The 21,125-nt window shown below is 35.8% G+C and overlaps 1 protein-coding gene and 1 long non-coding RNA gene across 11 annotated transcripts in view; one reads left to right on the forward strand and one right to left on the reverse strand.

Moving 5' to 3' along the window:
* Positions 1 to 21,125, reverse strand: part of camta1b (calmodulin binding transcription activator 1b) — a 375,185-nt gene that overhangs the window by 142,163 nt on the left and 211,897 nt on the right. The window lies entirely within an intron of this gene.
* Positions 1,570 to 4,061, forward strand: LOC129441668 (uncharacterized). The gene is made up of 4 exons (XR_012373289.1): positions 1,570 to 1,942; positions 2,674 to 2,706; positions 2,834 to 2,979; positions 3,699 to 4,061. It is a non-coding gene; the product is annotated as an uncharacterized lncRNA (long non-coding RNA).

Raw genomic sequence — 21,125 nt, forward strand, 5'->3', positions numbered from 1 at the left:
AACATCACTGATATTTTCAGTAAATGTAAAAGTCCCAAACAAAATAGTTTGACATTTGCAATTACAGAGTAATTTAGCAACACACAAACTCTTTCCTTCAGGGTTTATCTAGATTTAACAGCGTTTGATGAGCACTTCATGAATAGTTTAGAGAGCTCTGTGGTAGGGCCGTGGAGAAAAGCTGACGCAGTGAGAAACACCAATGAAAGCGCTACACAGAAATCCACCATTTATCAGAGACCAGCAAGATAAATAGCATTCGGCAGAAAAGAGAGAGGGAGAGAGAGCAAGAGATGTGCCGCTTTCTCTTTGTCCAGTTGCTCATTTGGTGGGGCACTGACTTATAAATACTGCATCAGCCGTGGGCTGGATCATCTACTTTTGCCTCATTCCAAACCCTTACCACAAATACCAGCGGAGACATGAATATCAATGACCACAGCATCATCCCCGCAGTCACTTCTGGTTCACACGCTTTTGACCCCCATTTCCCGGATCCATCTCTGTGCCCTGCGGGAGAGACACTTTCAAAGAGCTTTCCTGTCCAAACCCCCCTCCATAATCACCTAACCATCTTTAGACAGAGATCCCAGGTTCCTAACAAACACACAACATAACTAACCACAGCTTAGGTTAGTCTCAACTAGACTGATTGAGTATTGAGTAGGCCTGGCATTTGAATGCAAAATGTTTGTTTTGGTTTAGTACAGTTTAGCAGATATTTTTGGTACCAGTACACTGTAAAAAATACTTTGCTGTCTTAACATTTTTTGTTGAATCAACTTGGATTTACAAGTCATTTCAACTTACTATTATTTATCTTGACTAGAGATTAGTTGTTATAACTACAGGTGAGTTGTAATAACTTATAAAATTAAATTTACTTTTCTCAACTATATTTTATAAGTTGTGACAACTCATTTCTGTTGACATGACTTGTAAATCTGAGTTGATTAGCAAAAAATGTTAAGGCAGCAAAGTATTTTTTACGGTCTACCAACAACAGTAGATAGTCGATTATCTCCTCCAGCGATGTGATATTTGCAGATACATCCAACATTTTTTCGATGCAATTACGATTCGATTATTAAAAAAAAAAAACATAAATAAGGAGGGAAAATGTCACATAAAATCAAGCTTATGCAACTGTTTCACGAAAAGATGTACCTATAGTCACGTAATTTTGCGAGTGTTTTCCGGGACACTGACACGTTTTTCCACCATTTTTGCGTGAACGTCACGTATTTCTGTTTACGTTTCCCTGTCACATATTTTTTTTTACTCAACTGTTTTGTCCTATTTTCAAACCATTGACGCTTCGGTTTAGGGTTAGATTTGGTGTTTGCTTTAGGATGTCACTTTAAGTATTGGTTTCAACCTTTTTTTTTTAATGATTTATTTGTTTATATTTTATGATTTTTAAACCATTGACGCCTGGCATTAGGGTTAGAGTTGGGTTTGGGTAAGGATGTCATTTTATGTAAATCTAACCTTAAACCGAAGCAATAATTGTAAGAAAATAGGACAAAACAGTTGAGTAACAAATACGTGACAGTGAAACGTACACTGAAAAAAATGGACTTAGTGGGTCTTTGAATTTAAATAAAATAAACATGTATATGCAACACAAAATATTTATATTCCTTGTGTAAACATAATTTAATTGATTAGGATTAAAATGTTTTGTTTGAATGTAAAATTAACACATTATTCTCACATTGATTAAAATTGATTGAATTGAATACTTAAAACAATAAAATTGGGTTTGGACACAAAACGGCACCTCCTGAGCAGCAGGGGCAGTATAGCTCTATGAGAAGGACATCGATTGCCATAAAAGAAGAATAAAGATCGTTTTTTGGGCGCCAAAATGAAGACTAAGCACAGCAGTCACTGCCAGTCAGTCAGAAGAACTCTCTCAGACGGACACCACGTTATTAAAGTAAGTTATATTATTTATTTATGTTCGCTTCATACGTGATATATCTTCACTAGATAGACTATTTTTTTGTTTACAATATGTAGCCATTGCAATGACTTGTAGTAAATATTAGTTTGGAGGAGGTTGGTGGAGTAAGTCAGTCAAGCTCATAAAGAAAAACACAGCGTTTTAAAAATGTCAGCTGTTTAACGTTATTTCACGTTTGGTAGTTTTATCTGAGTTGAAAACTGTCAGCTTTGAGTTGACTTTTGAGGCACTTTTTACTCAGTTGTTCTATGGAAACCTGTCAGGACAAATAAAACGCTAACCAAAAGTTATTCTGTCCAGAGTAACGTTATCCATGTAAGTAATTTACCAGATGATATCAATTAACTACATTAATAATGACATTGCGTATGAAACAAACGGTCTGCTTAATCAGATTATCAGACCCGCGTCAGTTATTCATGACTTCGCTACGCCACGAGCAACACTTGATTCTATTAGAAAAAGCTTGTTTAAATGTCTCGCGTGACGTCTGGTATATTAACTGAAAAAAAAAATCGCTTTGAAGTGCCACACCTTAAAGCTGACATTTTCAGAAGAGCACCTTGTTGTTTTAAGATCTCATTTTGTCCAAAATTGCGTCCTATGACAGATATAATACTTATTTCATTATTGCTCTGTGTATGTGTGGTCTTAATCATTTGAGGTTATGTGTTGATTTCACCTCTGAATACTTCCTCTTATAGGTCCATCATCCTTTCATGCGCTACACAGCATTGGTAAGTCATTTCTTTCACTTTTGTACTGCTGTTAGGAGCTATATCTTATTTTTTGTAACTAATATACAATTATTATTCTTTGACTCACAGTACTCAAATATACAATGGTTGGTTAATTTGTTTTCAGATAAATGCTGAATTTAAAAGAATCACTACTGTCTAATGTTCCTGCGTCACCTGGACCTCCAATCCAAAAACCTGATGAAACTCTTCTATCAGAAAGCAGGACAGCTAGCAAAAAGGCTTCAAACAATCAATGATCAAATGACAGATGTAGGTAATATAGATTCATAGACATAAAATGTGTAAACCTTGTTGGAAGTACAGAACATTTAGTATGTTTTAGTTACAACATCTTTTGGCACACGGGTCATTAAAACACCTGGGAAGATTTAAAGGGGTAGTTCATCCAAAAATAAAAATTCTCATCACTTACTCCCTATCATGTTGTTACAAACCTTTATAAATGTCTTTGTTCTGATGAACACTAAGGAGGATATTTTGAGGAATGTTTGTAACCAAACCAATCATAAGCCCCATTCACTTCCATAGTGGGGAAAAATAATACTATTGAAGTGAATGGGGCTTATGAACAGTTTGGTTGCAAACATTTCTCAAAATAAATATCTTCCTTCATGTTAATCAGAACAAAGACATTTATACAGGTTTGTAACAACATGAGAGTGAGAAAATGAGAGAATTCACTTTTGCTGTGATTGTCAGGTGTGGTAGCACACACTCGAAATGTGGCCTCTTTATTTAACTCATTCCAGTGTAGTAAACGTGCACACACACCTGGAGCAGTGGACAGTGCAGCTGCCTTGCTTTGTAACCCATATATTTGTAACCAATTGTAACATGCTGTGTCAATGCACATGGGTCTGTATACTTACATTTATATTTGTTTGCATTGTACTAATTTCCAATGACACTTTTATTGTAACAGTAACCTTTTTTCTGTTTCTTTAACTACATTAGTTTGTTTTGTACAGGGCATGGATGAAGTCAGCATCAGTGAGGTCATTTGAAGACACCACTGTTGGGATTTGTGCTCTCAAACAACCTGCTTCTTGTGATGAAGAAGAGGATCTTTGTATAGTCCTGGAAGGCATGAAGGTGTTGCAACATCGTGCCATGTTGTTTGAGCTGATGTATGCCTTAAACCTGAGCTATCCTGATCTCCGCTTTATTTTTGAGGAAATCCAAAAGATTTTAATGGAACTGCATTGAGAGTAACTTTAACGAACAGTTTCTTTCAGTGAAAGGATCAGAAAGACTGTGCTGCTCATTTTTGACTTTGTTTATCTGTTTTAAGTGTTTTCTCTTATTAATACATTAACCGTTTGCTGCTCAGAGTCGATTTTGGAAATGGTTGTTGTATTTTGTTTTTGTTGAATCTATGATTAACAGTTTATACAAATGCTGTTGCTCTGACTTTCTGAAGGATTGATATTTTCCAGTTTGTAAATCCATTTTAAAAATAATAGTACTTACTGTTTTGCATGTCTCTTTGGAATGCAGTGTTTGTGTTTTAGCACTTCTAAATCTAGTAACTATTTTAAACATTTGGTTCAATTTCATCCTAATATAACTAGGGCCTAGTCATGAATTAATCTACAACCTGTTTGGGAAATTGCCCCTTTATGTATGTACTGCATGTGCTGATTGTTGTAATAGTTATTGACTGTATTTTGTATTTAAAAAGAAATAAATAACATTTGGATAATTATGGGTGATTATTCTGGTGCCAGAGACATAATGAAATTGCTTTAGAGTTACATAATCCCATAATATAAGCATTAAAAAAGCATGTTGGAATTACAGATGAAAATCTAGTCCCCTTACATAATTAAATTACTTAAACATTACAAAATAAATGTGTTATAGTAAAGAGAAATATCACTTTGAGTCAACATATTTGTATTAGACTACTTAAAATAATTAAAATGTTTTGGTCTGACACATAAAAATTATTTGAGGAAAATTATTTTGGTTTTAAACAATCGGATCATGTGGGACCGATGTACACATTAAAATTACGTAAATTGAAAGGATTTTTTTTTTCAGTGTAAACAGAAATACGTGACATGTTCACGCAAAAAGGTGAAAAAATGTGTCAGTGTCACAGAAAACACTCACAAAATTACGTGACTATAGGTACGTAATTTCGTGATACTGGGTTGGCTTATGATGACAACAGTCAAAGTCTTTAGTGTTTCAGCTGGTGCTGGCAAAGGTTTTCTTTTCTGTTGTTTGTCCAATCCATTTTCCAAATACAAAATTTCCATTTCCAAACCCACGATTTGCATTTGATAGCAGTCACAACGTCTTCTACCTCGCTGTGTTTTCGCTTCTACAACCACTTTGTTGCCGCATTGCATTCACTTTCTAACACTAGCACACGAAAAATAAACAAAATGTGCGCTTTGGTGGAAATGCGTAGATGGACGTTAAGTTAACGAAAATAAAGGTACCTCATATCAATATTTTATGTGTGGCATCGATGCATCATATCGTTCGAAATTGAATTGATGCATCAATCCATATTGATGTATTGTTACACCCCAATAGACATAATAATAATGCAACAAACATCACTACAGAATACACAGTAGTGAAAATTTATCCAGACTTTTTTGTCTACTTGCCGAGTTTTTGTTAATTATAAACAAAACTTAACCTATTGAATGCCACAAACCTCTTTGGCAATCCTTGGCTACCAGTTTATTCTCACAAGCCAAGTCACATTTCGCCAAACCAGTACAGATAAAACTATAATACTACTGTTAAATTAAACTACTATTACTAAAACTATAATAAGGTCACTCGTACAGCCCAACACTGTTTGGAAGTTCATGCCACTATGCGGGTAAGGGTATGTTTACACAACAATGATGTCCGAAAAACAGAAAAGTTCTTCCTTTGCATTTTTTCACGTACAAACAATGTTGTCAAAATCACATTCATTCGCACGGATCCATGAAACAAATAAAAATGCTGTGTTATGCATGCCAGGCCAGTAGTTGGCGATGTTGCATAATGTTTAAAAAAAGTACAATGCATATGCATGACATCATAATTTTTACAAAATGTATTTTTGTGGTTTACACAGCTACGATAACAGACTGTTATTAACAGTACAGTTTCCAAAATTTTCACTTAGAATCCTGTTTTAAAATGTTAGCATTTTTAGCCCCTAAAAAACAAGGTTGTGTCTGAAATCTTTATTTGAAGGCATTAAGGCACTTCTAAATCCAATGTTTGGTTTGCATCCTGTGTACTTTCATCATTTTGTCCCACAATTCCATGCGTGGGTGTGGACAGGGAATGTGATTGGTCGAGCCTGGTCGAGTTCAAAAAAATCAAATAGCAAATCAAATATACAAATTTAGTGTAAATAAGGTTATATTTTCACTTTTTACACATTTTGATTGCATTTCTAGCAAAAAAATTAGTAAATTATTAATAACTAGATAATTAATTATTAATTAGATAAATTATTAGTATTGCAGTTTTCAAATATGGGATTAGTTATTACAAAGGCGATCTCTGTGTATATTTTCAAAGGGAATTTTGTTACGCTGCCTATGAAGTCTGTCTGAATGCATTACCAGGAGATTCCTTCATGCCGCCTTATGAGGCAGGGAGGCGACAAGTCAGCTGCCTTGGTTTTCGGACGCAGCCACTGCTGTTGTGTAAATAAATGGCCATTTAAAGTTGACCACTTTTAGTCTGATGCTTTATATGTTGTCTCACAGTTTTTTTTTAAATGTAGTAAATCAGGCATAAAAGTGTGTGCAGGTGGGCACTGCAGGTGGAAAAGCGGCGTGGGGTCTCTCCGGCGGACGGTAGAGCCAAAACCGCTGAATGTCTCATTGCATTTACAGCTGTCACTGCCATGCAGCTGGGTGAGAGACAACTCGAAAGACAAGAGGCTCTTTCACACGGAGGCACTAGTGAAACTTTCTCTCTTCTTGTCTGTCTGCTTCCTTTTTTATGAATGACTGTGTGTTTGTTACTGCGGGCCCATAAAACACCTTTTTTGTCCCGCAGCGTCAGATTTACGCCCATCGTTAAGCCAACGACACCTTCCACCCATGTCAGGCCGTCGCAATGGCACGTCGCCCGTCTCATAGGGGGCGAGGCACTATCACGATTACGCCTCATTAGAGAAGATGAGGCGGCTTTTGATGAAAGCCACACAAAAAAATCCCTGCGTACAGAATCAGCTGGCTTTGTCCAAACAAACAGCGTGTGTTGTAAAACTCTGCTTATTGGTAGGAATAATTTGTTTGTGAGTTCCGGACACCTGTTACCCACAATTCAAAGGCTATTTGTGTCTCCGGCGATAATAGGGAATCCCGTGGAGACATAACTGAATTTTGGAGTGTTTATCTGCTGTCAGAAACAGGTCTGTGTTTCACACACCTGCTCAAATCTCTCTCACACACACAGATACACAGTTGTTGTATTATATTGGTAAGGACATCTCATAGAGTTCCATTGTTTTCATACCAGACTAAAATATTTTTTATCCACTAAACCTGTGGACAAATTTGACTGATTCATAATATCTATATCTGTAGGAGATTCCTACTTTATAATAGCCAAACACTACATATTCAAACGTATGCAAATGTTTACTTGCCTAAATGAGGACACGCCATGGACTTTATATAGAAAGTATATAGTTTATTTAAAGGTGCCGTAGATTTTAAACTTTATTTTTAGGCATAGATGAATAATAAGAGTTCTGTACATGGTAATGACATATTGTGAGCCTCAAACACGATTATTTCTTTCTTCTCACGTAAAACTTGTGCATGCAAAAAAAAAACAAATGGAAAAACAGGCCAACATAACACCAACTGAGACAAGTTGTACGCACAACATTAAATTACACATTACATTAATTACATGTTGTTACAATTCTAAAAACAAAGTACTGACTGCTGAGTTAGTGCTATATGCTAGTTAATGCTATATGCTAAAGTTTAGGCCAAAGTTCTACTATTGATGTTATCTTTATGTTTCGCAGGTCCATACTGAAAAAAAAACACAAACTTACCACTCAGAAATGTCCATTAACAATCTCCAAACAATTGATTATTTCTCAAAATCTATATCTTCATCTGATACAGACTCAAACATAAGATTTGTTTACACACACACAGAGCTACTTAAGGAGCTTCTTGGTGAAAAAGCCAATTAGAGCAGAGCTCAACATTATTATTCATGACCTTTTCAAATAAGGTAGTAATAGAATTTAATTCTAAAGGCAAATCCTAGGGTTGTAAATGGACATGTAAAACCATCTTTGCACTTAATTAAGCCACATACCATCTATGTAGATATCAGAGAACAATTTAACAGATTATTTCAATGCATTCTTTGGCACCTTTAAAATCAACTTTTATATCAACGTCTTATATATATATATATAAACCTTTAGCAAGGCTAGAAATATTTAATAAACATGATTTGCTTTGAGTAAATTTTTGTAAAAAATTGTCTAAATTGTCATACAGTATTTAGCAAACTTCTGAGGACACATTTGTGCAAAAGTACAGTCTAGATAAGCATTCTGGTCCCTACAATTTTCCTAGTGAGGATATGTGATCCCCAAAGTGTATGCATACTAAACACTGTTCAGTATGGAGTCTGTGGCTGTCTAACTTTTGCGTTTGCCCTTGAGAAAAAGTTGTTTGTGCCTGTAGGGTCCCATGGGTTTGTATATATCTGTGTGCTGGAAGGGTGTGTGTAAAAACTGGTGGAGTGAGAGTGTTTTAAATAAACTCATTAGCATGATTTGATGAGGCTGAAGACGAATAGAATAAGGAAGTGACCGGTGTGTGTTTGTGTGTCTGTTTAGTGAAATGTGGTTGCAAGTGGTTGGTTTATAAATTGGAAAAGCATCCTACCACATTACTACCAGCCTAAAAACTACTACCATACTGCTACTATCTAGTATGTAGCAAGGATGGACTGATAAATTGGCCGATGCTGCTTGCTATGCATTTAATGAATTACAGTGAAATACCGCTACATCCAAAAGCCAGAGGGCGCTCTCATGCCTAAACTCAATACCATTTACACATTGGACTAAAGGGACATTCCACTTTTTTTGAAAATATGCTTATTTTCCAGCTCCCCTAGAGCTAAACATTTGATTTTTACCGTTTTGAAATCCATTCAGCCGATCTTTGGGTCTGGCTGTGCTAAAAGTGGTACTGTAGCACCAGACCCGGAGATCAGCTGAATGGATTTCAAAGCGGTAAGAATCAAATGTTTAATGTTTTAGGGGAGCTGGAAAATGAGCATATTTTCAAAAAAAAAAAGTGGAATGTCCCTTTAAGCCAGTGCTTCTCAAATAGTGGGGCGGGACCCCCAGGGGGGGCTCGAAGCGACACCAGGGGGGGGAAAATACTTTTTCAGGAAGTGATTTTTTTGCACTGTCACTTAAAGACATTGCACCCCAATCACGCTGATAAGCCGCTTGAGTTTTTATTATTATTTATTGATTATATTTAATTAAATTTTTCGGTATCAAATGGTCAAAAAATATTATACTTTATATAAGGATTGATTTTTTTTTCAGGCAAATTGATGCATTTTAAGTCTTTTCTGTTACAAACTAAAAAACAATGTTAATAAAGTTATTCTTTGTTGTAAGTTGATCGATATTTCTGTTTTTGTGTTTTCTTTAATGTTAATAAGGATACAATGTTTTGCAGATGTGTCATTTTATAGATAAATTATACTATTTACAGTCGCGGCGGAGAGTTGGGGGGGCGCGAAATGTTTACTTCTTCCTAGGGGGGGCGTGACAGAAAATAATTGAGAAGCACTGCTTTAAGCGTATATTTATATTGCTGTTCTTCAAAACTTTTCACGTTTTTATGATAATGAAGAATATATACTGTATATATAATGATTATGTTTGACAAGTTTTGCTTTTTCAAATGCATGTTATAAATGAGTCAAACTCACAACAGGGGCGTTTCCGGCATTGAAGGACATCCGGGGCTTAGCCCAGACCATTTTATGTAAATACAGGGATAACTAGCCTAGATCACCCGCTCTAGCTAGCCTAGAACCAATTATAACGGCTGTTATATGCATTATAATGAAATGCATCTCTGTTACATTAATTTTAGGAAGCCTCTAGTACTTTCCTAAAGCTTTTGGTTGCAAAGCTGTTGGAGTTTTTGACTGAATCAATAATAATTTATTTATTTAATAATTTAGCACGAATTTGGCTTTATTCCCCAATATTAGCTCTCAGTGTCTTTGATAAGGCACTGAGATTTCGTCCAGGAATCGTGAAATCAAAATGCTTAAAAATGGGTTATATCTACCACATTCATCGGATCTTGCTCATCCAACTTCCACTCCGTTAAATCCATGTTAGTAACGGACGTGCTTGCAGCGGGATAACATCATTTAACCAGAAACAATTTAGCATTTCTTTCTGATTGTCTGGTAGCATGCGTTAATATGTGTGTACGACTTCACGAGGCGCTGCAAGAAACGACAAGTGTGGATGACATCAGAGTAACGTGAGAGCGATTTAAATTCATCATCCTCCGCAAGATTTCTCGCGGTACTCTGATGTCAGTTTCTGCGGCGCTGCGTAAAGTTGAGCACACTTAAAAAACTCGAAGCAGCTGAACTCAACAGAACTGCCCCACATATGCCTGCACCTCGTCCATTAATTGTATATAGCAGGAAAATGTATCTCTTACTTCTCGGCGTGAGAAATACAAGGTGTGGCGTGTGAACTGACTGAAATGAGCCCAGGTCATTACATTCGGGGCTTGACTCAAAACATTCGGGGCTGAAGCCCCGGCAAAATCGGCTGGCAACGCCCCTGACTCACAGTGATTTCAGATGCACCTACTGTTCAAAAGCCACTGAAATAGCTATGCATAATATCGGCTGTGCGATTCAAAGTTGTTATCGGCCAGGTATTATTAATGTATACCAGCATTTATCGACTTATCCTTAGTCTTTTTTAATTTGTACACTAATTTAGGATCATTTGTCTAATTGTCCTAAAGAAATCTGATTTGAAGTGCAACATGCAACATTACAAAATGTGCCATGTGAGGTCATGAAGCAACAATGTAGCATACTACTGTTAGCATCCCTCTCTCTCTCTCTCCCTCTCTCTCTGCCGTTGTAGCGTCACGTCTGATTGGTTATCCTCAGTATGTGCTGACGCTCTCTGCATGTGTGACTTTGCACACGTCTGCTGGTAGAATATGTTTGCATTGTATGATTGAGAATTATAAAGCAAAGCAGCAGGGGTGTCATATATTATTAGGCACTGAAGCATTCAGAAAAGCATCCTGGGTGTCTGGTTGAGAATACATAAGTATTTATCTTATGCAGGTATACTTTTACCTGTAAATGGTGAGAGGAATCAAGTGTGGCTCACACATACTTTCACTTACAGGGGCTTGAAGATGTATCTATAAGTAAAAACTGCATTATGGCTACACAGTTCCTGTCTTTGGTACAGAGTGCTCATTTTAACATTTTAGTTGTTACTGTGCCCAATTGAAATGATCAGCCAAAACCAGCCTAAACAGGTTGACTTGTTTTAGTTGGTTAAGCTGGTGTACCATGCTGGTTTTAGAAGGGTTTGGGCCACTTTTTTTGGCTGGGAGACCAACTTATCCTCCAACTTGAGCAGGTTGTAGAACCAGCTTAAACCATCTACTTCCATCTTAAACTAGCCTAGCCAAGCTGGATTAAGCTGGTAAGTCAGCTGGCCTTCCAGCCTGACAAGCTAAGACCAGTTAAAAAGTGTACAAAACACCTCTACAACCAGCCTGCTAGACCGACCTAACCTAGCCAGTTTTATCTGGTCTTTACAGTAGGGTATTCGTAATACGACACAGCCACTCGTAACTTATTAGTATAATAAAATCCCACAAAATACTTTAGTATAAATAATTTAAAGGCTTGATGTGAGCCTAAATAATGTTATAAAGACAGCACATATACTATTGTAGCATTTTATTTATTCTGAACAATTAGTCAAGATTTCTTATACAAATATGTTTTATGAATTATTCTAAACATTTACCATATTCCTATAATACGCCTCAGTTATATGTTGTTTGATGTAGTTCAATGAATCTAAAGCACTCCAGCTCTTGAAAACATATCTAGCATCGTCACTACAAGCTATCCGGAAATCCATCTTGGTCACCTCAGGATCTAAAGGAGTTCAGCAGAGACGGATTGAGGAAGTTTCCTGCAAACTTTCTCTACAGAAGCTGGAGGCAAAAAGGATTCAGAATCTCTCTCTTTCTCTCTCTTTGACTCGCCCAGTCTCTGAACACATTTCTATTCCACCTGTGTGAGGTCTTGCAGATAGAGTCACAGAAGCAGAAATCATTGTAATTACTCTTTAATTTATTGACTAATGGCCGCAGCCTCCCCTGACAGCAGCAATTGTTCTAATGTCCTGGCCACCCAGACACCGCTCAGGTCCTCTTTGGGCAGCGTAACTAAAATAATTTATCATTACAAGCACGTTAAATTGAAACATATAGACCATAACTGCTGTAATTTATATTATTTTGCCGGTGTGTTTTTTGCTCTCTGATTCTTTTTCAGTCCTCAAGGCTACAGCCGAACGTATCCTGATGCTACTGGGTTCACCACAAATTACGTGGATGTACAGTTATAGCGGATTTCGATTTATTTCAATTTACAAATTTATGCTTTAGGACACCATAAACCACAATTTACACCTACAACATTAGTCATTTACATGCTGAATTTTAAATTGTCTTTCTTTCATCTGGTGCATATAAACCCATAGAGCAAAAATACATTTCTCTGGCCAAAAATGTATTTTAAATATATGCTAAATACATTTTGTAGAATGTTATGGTCTATTGAATATATTTTTGAATTTGAAAATATATTTAGTTTTAACCTTCATATATCAACATTTATTTTAAAATGTATTACAAGGGCAAGCAAATACACTGCAAAAAAGATTTTCAAGAAAAAATGTCCCAGTATTTGTCTTGTTTTCAGTAAAAATCTCCAAAAATTCTCAAATCAAGATGCTTCTTCTTGATGAGCAAAACGACCCAAGAAAATAAGTCTAGTTTTTACACCAAAAATAACAAATTTAAGTGATTTTGTGCATAAAACAAGCACAAAAGAAATAAAAATCTACCAATGGGGTAAGCAAAAAAAAATATTTTTTAAACACAAAATTCAAGACAAATTAGCTTACCCCCTTGATAGATTTTTTTTCTTGTTTTATGCACAAAATCACTTAAATTTTATATTTTTGGTCCAAAAACTAGACTTATTTTCTTGGGTCGTTTTGCTCATCAAGAAAAATAAGAATTTTTACATATTTTTAGTAAAAAAAAAATTAAAAAATGTAAAAAAAAATATTTTGTAATTTTTTTTTACTGAAAACAAGACAAAAATACTAAAACATTTTTTCTTATTTTTTTTTTGCAGTGTAAATTTCTAATTTTACATCCCATGCGGTAAATGTTATATTTTTTGCCTAAATACATTTTAAATATATGCAAAATACAAGTTAATTTTATAAAGTTAATTTTTTAAGTTGAAAATATATATTTAATTTTAATATTTTTAAAACTGTTATGTTTACTGTTATGCTTCCTTGGATTGAAATATATGGAGGGCTTAATATATTATTTAATGCTTGAAAATGTATTTACTTTAATATTATATTTCAAAATATACAAAAATGGCCAAAAAATATATCTGTGAAAAATATATTTTGTAAACATTTTCCAAAATATATTTTAGCTAATATATTTTTTGGCCATTTTTTTGTATATTTTGATTTTTTTTGCCGTATGGGAATCCCATATTAGTACTTTCATTCATACTTACAGTACTATATGACTTTTCTTGTATTTCTATCTACATGCTACACTTGTCTATGTCCCATATATCCATGCTACACTCAATAGACATTCATGCATTCACACTTATGCATTTAACAGATGCTTTTATCCGAACGACTTACAGTGCATTCAATTTACACATTTTATCAGCATGTGTGTCCCTGGGATCGAACCCATGACCTTCATCGCTAATCATTTTGAACAGATGCATGTGATGTCTCTTATCATACTGTGAGCTTATGGAAATTCAAAGCCGCTATGGCGATAACAGCCTGCTGTGTTTAAAGACATGTGTTCACAGTGTAAATCAAGGACATCCAACAGTGGTCTTTATTCAGCCAACGTCTCAAAACAAGACAAACACTTCCCATCCTCCCTGCTCATCTCACTTTTTAAAAGCAGCCGGCTTCTGTCTTTTCTCCTCTTTTTTCCTCTCTGCCCTCCGATTTGTGGAGCGGATCGATGGAGTGATGCAGACGTCGGTGCTGAGGACACCAGAAGTGGCTCGTCCCCAGAGAGGAACAATAAGGACGAGCTCATCCCCCACCCCGCGACAGTATCGGCCTCGGACGCCCGCCAAACACTTCTTTCCAGACGTACAGATATACGAACACCAACAGAAAAAGGCATCAAGATGCTTAAATCACTGAATGTTGACACATGCTGCTGGGCAAGACACGTCCTGAAAACATATCGCTCCGGCGATGGCGACGATAACACGTCTAGGAAGTCTCTGAATGCACTTTGAAAAGCATTTTCAAGCTACATAAAGTTTAGCACGGTCTCTACAACCACCAAGCCTCAAGGTTTCCCGCTACGGTGAAACTTCGATTGAGAAACAACTGGACAGGAGAGTGTGAGAAAGTAAAGCGAGATAGAGAATGAAAAACGAATGAGGTTGACACAAGAGAGAGTACAGATCGTGTGCGAGAGACAGAGAGGAATGGAGAAAGTTGGCAAGATACCCCACCGCAAACTAATCCAAAGAGCACTTTTCTGCTTCGGGCATAGGAGGAAAAAGACGCTCGACTGAGGAACGACCTTAAGTTCACTATTTATTTCCTGATACTCGGGTCAAACAAATCCTGCCCCTGTGTAATGCTTCGTGTTGACTGCAGGGGGTGCTCAAACACTGACTTTCTGTAACAGCATTATAAGCTTTATAATGCTTAACACAGTAACAGTATCTGCTTTATAATGCTTGACACAATCAAGTACATTTTCAGCCTCCAGTTAGGGTTTGCACTATTAAAAATGATTAAAATATTAACACGGTGATTACATCAGTGCATTAGATTTCATTCAGGAAGAACGCCAAACAAAGTGATTTATCACAACAATCCCAACTTATTTTTTCATGTCCCATGAGCCACATCCCCACAACATGAAGCTCCCTCGTCTGCACCGCTGATAAATAGGCGCCTCATAATATTACATAATGTTGTCTATTCAATAGACCACTTCACCTACATGACTGGATCTTTGCTGCATTTGGCTTTTGACTGTCAGCATGATGTCTGCTCTACTTTTAGCTTATTTTGTGCAAAACCAGCCACGTATCAAGCAAGAGTTTGTTATGATGTGATGTTCAAGGCTAGTGAATCTGAAACTGACAGTAGAACAGGCAATGAACATCTGGACTTTTTTCTCTCTAATAATAATTTCACAATCATGACTCAGAAAACAAAGATTAATATACAGGCATGCTTATAATTATAGATCAGTTGTCTTCGTTTAAAGTACCTTTAAACAATTAATGGTGAGAACTATAGTACAACAAAGATTCAACCGCATGCATTTCACAAGTTCAGTGTCTTTGCAACTTGACTTCCAAAGCTTCCCCTTAAAGTAAATGCATTTTTGCATCTATCAATCAGATTGTAAGAGCTTTATATTCAAATTTGTACATTTTAGATTTTTACATTTGGCAGATGTTTTAATTCAAAGCAACTTACACTGCATTACAAGCTACACTTCAAAAAATTATTTTAAAAAAAATTCTTAGTATTTTTGTCTTGTTTCAGTAAAAATATCTAAAAATTCTTAAATTAAGATGCTTTTTCTTGATGAGCAAAATGACCTAAGAAAATAAGTCTAGTTTTTAGTTTTTAGACCAAAAATATTGAATTTAAGGGAGTTTGTGCATAAAACAAGCAAAAAAAATCTGCCAATGGGGTAAGCAAAACACTTTAACATTTTTCTTAAAGGGGACAGGGAATGAAAAACCTTGTCTTTGTTGAATAATGGTAGTCTACCCGCATTCACAAGCATACAAAAAGTGTTAGAGATGCTATACATCTCAGTCTCTAGAAATTCCTCTTTTAGAAATGTCAGCCAGAAAACAGCCCAATCTGAAAAACTGATGCTTATGACATCACAGGCATCTAACTGTCCCTTCACTTTAAAATAATTGGCTACATTTTTTGGGTGGCAGCAAAGTCAGCCATTCAGTAATGAGATTGCAAGTTAAGCCAGTAGAGGGAGCCAAATAGGTGCAAAACCACTTGTTTAAAATCCCCCACCCTAATAGAGCTATCTGAGAGAGGTTTTGAGGAAGCTTCTAAGGCATTACAGACCCAAACAAATTTTTTTTTGTCTACGTGTCACATCACAGAACAAGGATAAATACCCCGTTCAATCATTCTATGTCACCTTTAAACACTAAATTCAAGAACAATTCAAGAAAAAAAATCTTACTCCATTGGCAGATTTTTTGCTTATTTTTATGCACAAAATCACTTAAATTTGATATTGATATCTGAAAACAAGACAAAAATACTCAAAAAAAAATTTCTTAAAAATAATTTTTGCAGGTTATGTGTTCCAGGGTTTGAACCCACAACTTTTTACACTCCTAAGGGGTGATTCACATATCGCATCTTTTGCACGCTCAAGTTTGTTATTTCAGATGTAGGATGTGCACTCATACTGGAAGCGACGCAAATGCGGTGCGACAAGCTAATTATTTTCCAGGCGCGTTCACACTAGATGGCACTCTTATCCAACTTATAAAACACTGAAGCATCCACTGATCCAAAAACAGTAAAAATTGGGTATATTTTGATCATCGCTCTAAATCTGATCTCTAAACAAAAATTCTTTACAAAAATGCAATTATTTCAGCTTTTTGTTCAAACTTTGATATTTTTGAAGAAACCTACCCATATTCGAAAGGTGATAAAAGAGAACAAATAAAGATACGATGAAACTTTGTTTGTTTTTAAACAGAGAGTCTGTTCTTTCAGTTTATATATTATATATTTATATATTTTAAGATAAAACATTTCTGGAAGGCATTAAACTTTTGAGAAAATCATAAAAATTGCTGCCGCTGCCTGGCAACTTTTTTTTAAACGCTGGCAGGGAAAGAGTTAAAGATGTTTTCAATTACTGAATATAAATTACGTCTTCTATGGTGCATACAAGTCAAAAATGTCAAGGTGATGCAATTTTGCAAAACTCTGCAATAAAGATAAACACATCATTGATTTGATGGCCAAATTTCTATAGAAATAAACAATGGCATAAGTGGTATGGTTTAACCTCTTAAAAATGAATATTTAGAAAACCTACCAATAAAACATTTTTGCAGTACCCAATTTTTTGTGGTGTTGTTGTACCCATGGTTTTTATTGTATTAATAACCACTGGCAAAACAATGGTTTAACTACAATTAGCATGACTTAATTTGGGGGTTTTAACTGTAGTAAAATCATATTTAATTTTCTTCCTCTCTAATGGCTTCACCTTCTCTTTTCCTCTGTGTTACCGCAGAAGTGGTACAGTTCAGCACATGCGAAACACTATCTGCTTGTCAAACATCATTAACACTTCCCGACTACAGGTCTCTCCTCTTTTGCTCATTTCCTCTGCTGTTTGAATGAGAATACAGCGCTGGTGTCTCTGGAGTAATGAGGGAAGGCGGTGAACGCAGCCAAAGACGACAAGTCTGGAGCTCCTCGGCTGCAAAGCATCCTGGGAGTAGGAGGCCTGCAGCTGTGAGCGCAGTCACGGTTGCTGTTGCGTGTGAGACCTGGGGTCCCAGCGTGGGGTCGCCCGCAGCGGCGTGTGTGCTGAGACAGCATGCAGAGAGAGAGAGGCCATATGATCCCATCAAACCCTCCAGTAGAAACAAACACATCCTCCCTCCAAAACACTCCAGCGAGCTCTGAAGCATCATGTTTTAAACGTCAGCCATAGATATATATAGACATAGATTCCCCGTTAACGGCTGTTTGGCGAACGCATCTATGGAGGCATCTATGTGAAACTGTAATTCATTAATGACAAAATTTGATTCTAGGGTGAATTAACCCTTTAAGGGCATGAAAGATTAACATTGTCTGTGGCATCAAATTTAATGCAGGTAGATAGAAATATATACAGCGGGGGGAAAGTATTTTACACATCAGCATTTTTATCATTAAGGGGATTTCTAAGTGGGCTAGAAGCTGTAATCACCAACAAAGGCTTTTCTACAAAGTATTAAATAAATTGTGTTCAATACTTATTCCCTGTGTCATTTAAATTTTTTTTATTATGACTCAACTTGTATACTTAAATGTTCTGATTTCTTTGTATGAATTATATATATATGGCTTGTCAAAGACTTATTTTCCCCGCTGTATATAATAAATATGCTGACAGTCAAACTTAAATTGTTGTTTTGCAATGATAATAGTTCAAGTGAAAACGGACCCTAGATGATGACTGTATACACTAACATATATAGTGGTTGTATCAAGAATCATAGGCACATTTCAAAACTTGAGTTTTTTCTTTAAAGAACCCGATTTCCCCTCTTCAATGCCCTTCTCTCCTCAATGTGAGCAGCAAACTAATCGTTTTCTCTCTATGCCTCGCACATACTCTCGCCGAGGGCAGTATGTGCCGTTGAAGCGGTCAGCACCTTTAAAACACACCGGAGCTGATATGATTCATCTATCTCCCGAGGGTTTCACAGAGCGGCGCCTCACTTTTCCATGATCACAGAGGCGGGAACCGTTCGTGACCGATCTTTACCTCCACCAATAGGAAGGCGAGGCCTTCTCCAGACGGCGAGATCATGCAGGAGAAACATCTCCCATCCGTGCACCCAAGAGTCTGACTAACACTGAAATCAAAGCTGGGGTAAAGGAGAGAGATTACGAGGAAGATGTGATCAAAGCACGCGGGGAGCTCTCAGTGGCAGACTGGGTAAAAGCCGATTTACCTGTTTATTTGTTTACTCTGATCCCTGTTGGAGATTTAATGTGCTCCGGAGTTTAAATCTGAGGAGGCAGGATAATAGGGCGTCGGCCGGGACGGGCGGATACGTGCGCGGGTTTATGGAGGAGAGAAGGAAAGAGATGCAGAAGCTTAGAGGAGATAACGAAACCCACAGTGGGCCGAGACGCCGCTCAAAGCATTACACCACAGCGAAGATATAAAACTCACTATCCAGAGAGGATATTGTACACAAATTCAGGGAATGAATGTGGCATTTAGATGCATAAACTGCAACATAAAAATCTCTTTAATACCAAGAATCTGCTGGAAGATATAAGCTGGTAAAGTCAATAGGGAACAGCATTCATAACCCATTTTCTTTTTATATTATCATATATCTCCGAATGAAACAGGATATTCAGCAAAAACAAAAAAATAAAGAGGGAGGTTGCTTTTATCCAGGAAGGAATTATTTAGATTTGAAAAGTAGGTGTTACATAGTAGAGTTTGTAACCAAACTAAAAAACACTTAAATGACTCCCATTGGCTGTAACTCAAGTGACACTCATTGGTTGAATCCAAAGATAATAAATATAATGAGATGCATCTCTGTTATTACTATGACTGGGGGATATGCAAAACTCAAGCACAGGAAGCCCCGCCTTCCAACAAAAAGAGCCAATCATCAATTGATAGACATTTTGTTTTTATATATTTTTATTTGTATTGTATTTTAATTATTTTTGTATTATTTAATTTTTTATATTTTATTTTTTAAAAGGACAATTCACAAAAAAATTCACATAAAAATAATGCCATTATTTATTTATCTAGCGAGGAGCAATGAAATGCAATCACATGTTAGGTTTCATGATATTTCACTTAGTTAGTTAGTGAGGACATTTGGCCTTTAAAAGCAAACTAAACAGCATAACTAAACCTATACATACACACAAACACTCACACACAAGCTTATTTAATGTCCTCTAACCCAACCACCTTAAATGTCCATGTTATGTCCCTGTGGGTATGCATGTTTGTGTTTGCTTTTATTTCTTTTCCTCTGTCACTTTCTAGGTCCACCCGTGTACTTGCAAGACGCCACGGCCAATTGCTCATAAACCATGTTTATGTTATTAAACATCATGTCATTATACACATTTGTGTCTTTTTAAGCCACATAAATACACACTTGCACACAAACACGCACAAAGCCAATGACAGATAAAGGAATCAATCAAGTGCCCACAGGTAACACGCCATCCCCAAATGTTTTTTAACCACAAATAACCAAGGCCAGAAATTCTGATTCACACTCTCCTTCGCATTTCTAATACATCATCTTTCTGACTTCATTAGTTAATACCACCAATTACTCCTCATTAGTAAGTCGAGCACTGGACTATAATAAATGGACTCATGCTGTAACCATCAGCGCAGACACCTGTCGGTCCAGCAGCTTCAATTCAAAGAAAGCAGGTTGAAGAGGGGGAATGCTACAGCACAGGGTTGACTCACATCAGTGAGGCTATAAGTCACACGTGAGGGACAATATCTGCTAATTGTCTAATAAACTTTATCACAGGAAAAGAAAAAAGGTGCAGGGATATTGTGGAAAAACATTAAGTCAGAGAGATCAGCCACAGCAACCCTGCAGTTTTCAAAGGGGCTGAAGCATGTATTTTTAGAGATGGGATATGGACAACGAAGCCCCGCCCATTTCTAAAACCCCTTTTTAAATTAAAATTTTGTTTTATTTTTATAGTTTACACTGTAAATATGTATTAATTGTTATTGAAAAAAACAGATCTGTTTTATGCTTGTCAGGGCTAATAAGAGGAAAAACTGATTTTTCCTACCTATCTATTGATTTGTGCCATTTCCCTTCTCAACGTTTATTGTTTATATCATTTTTATTTTATTTTATTTTATTTTATTATTTTATTTTATTATTTTATTTTATTTTTTATATTTTATTTTTCATATTTACATTTTAATTTTTTTTATTTATTTTTTATTGTATTTTATTTTTATTATTAAAATTTTTTATATTTTGTTTTATTTTATATATTTACATTTTATTTTATTTTATTTTATTTTATTTTAAGTAACAGTTCACAAAAAACGATAATAAAATAATTATGTCATCATTTACATTTTATTTAATTTTTTAATTTTATTTATTTATTATTGTATTTTATTTTTATTATTTTTATAATTTTATTTTTTATATTTTGTTTTATTTTTTGTATTTACATTTTATTTTATTTTGTATATTTTATTTTATTTTAA

Source organism: Misgurnus anguillicaudatus, chromosome 14 (assembly GCF_027580225.2).
Source record: "Misgurnus anguillicaudatus chromosome 14, ASM2758022v2, whole genome shotgun sequence".
Lineage (NCBI taxonomy): Eukaryota > Metazoa > Chordata > Actinopteri > Cypriniformes > Cobitidae > Misgurnus > Misgurnus anguillicaudatus.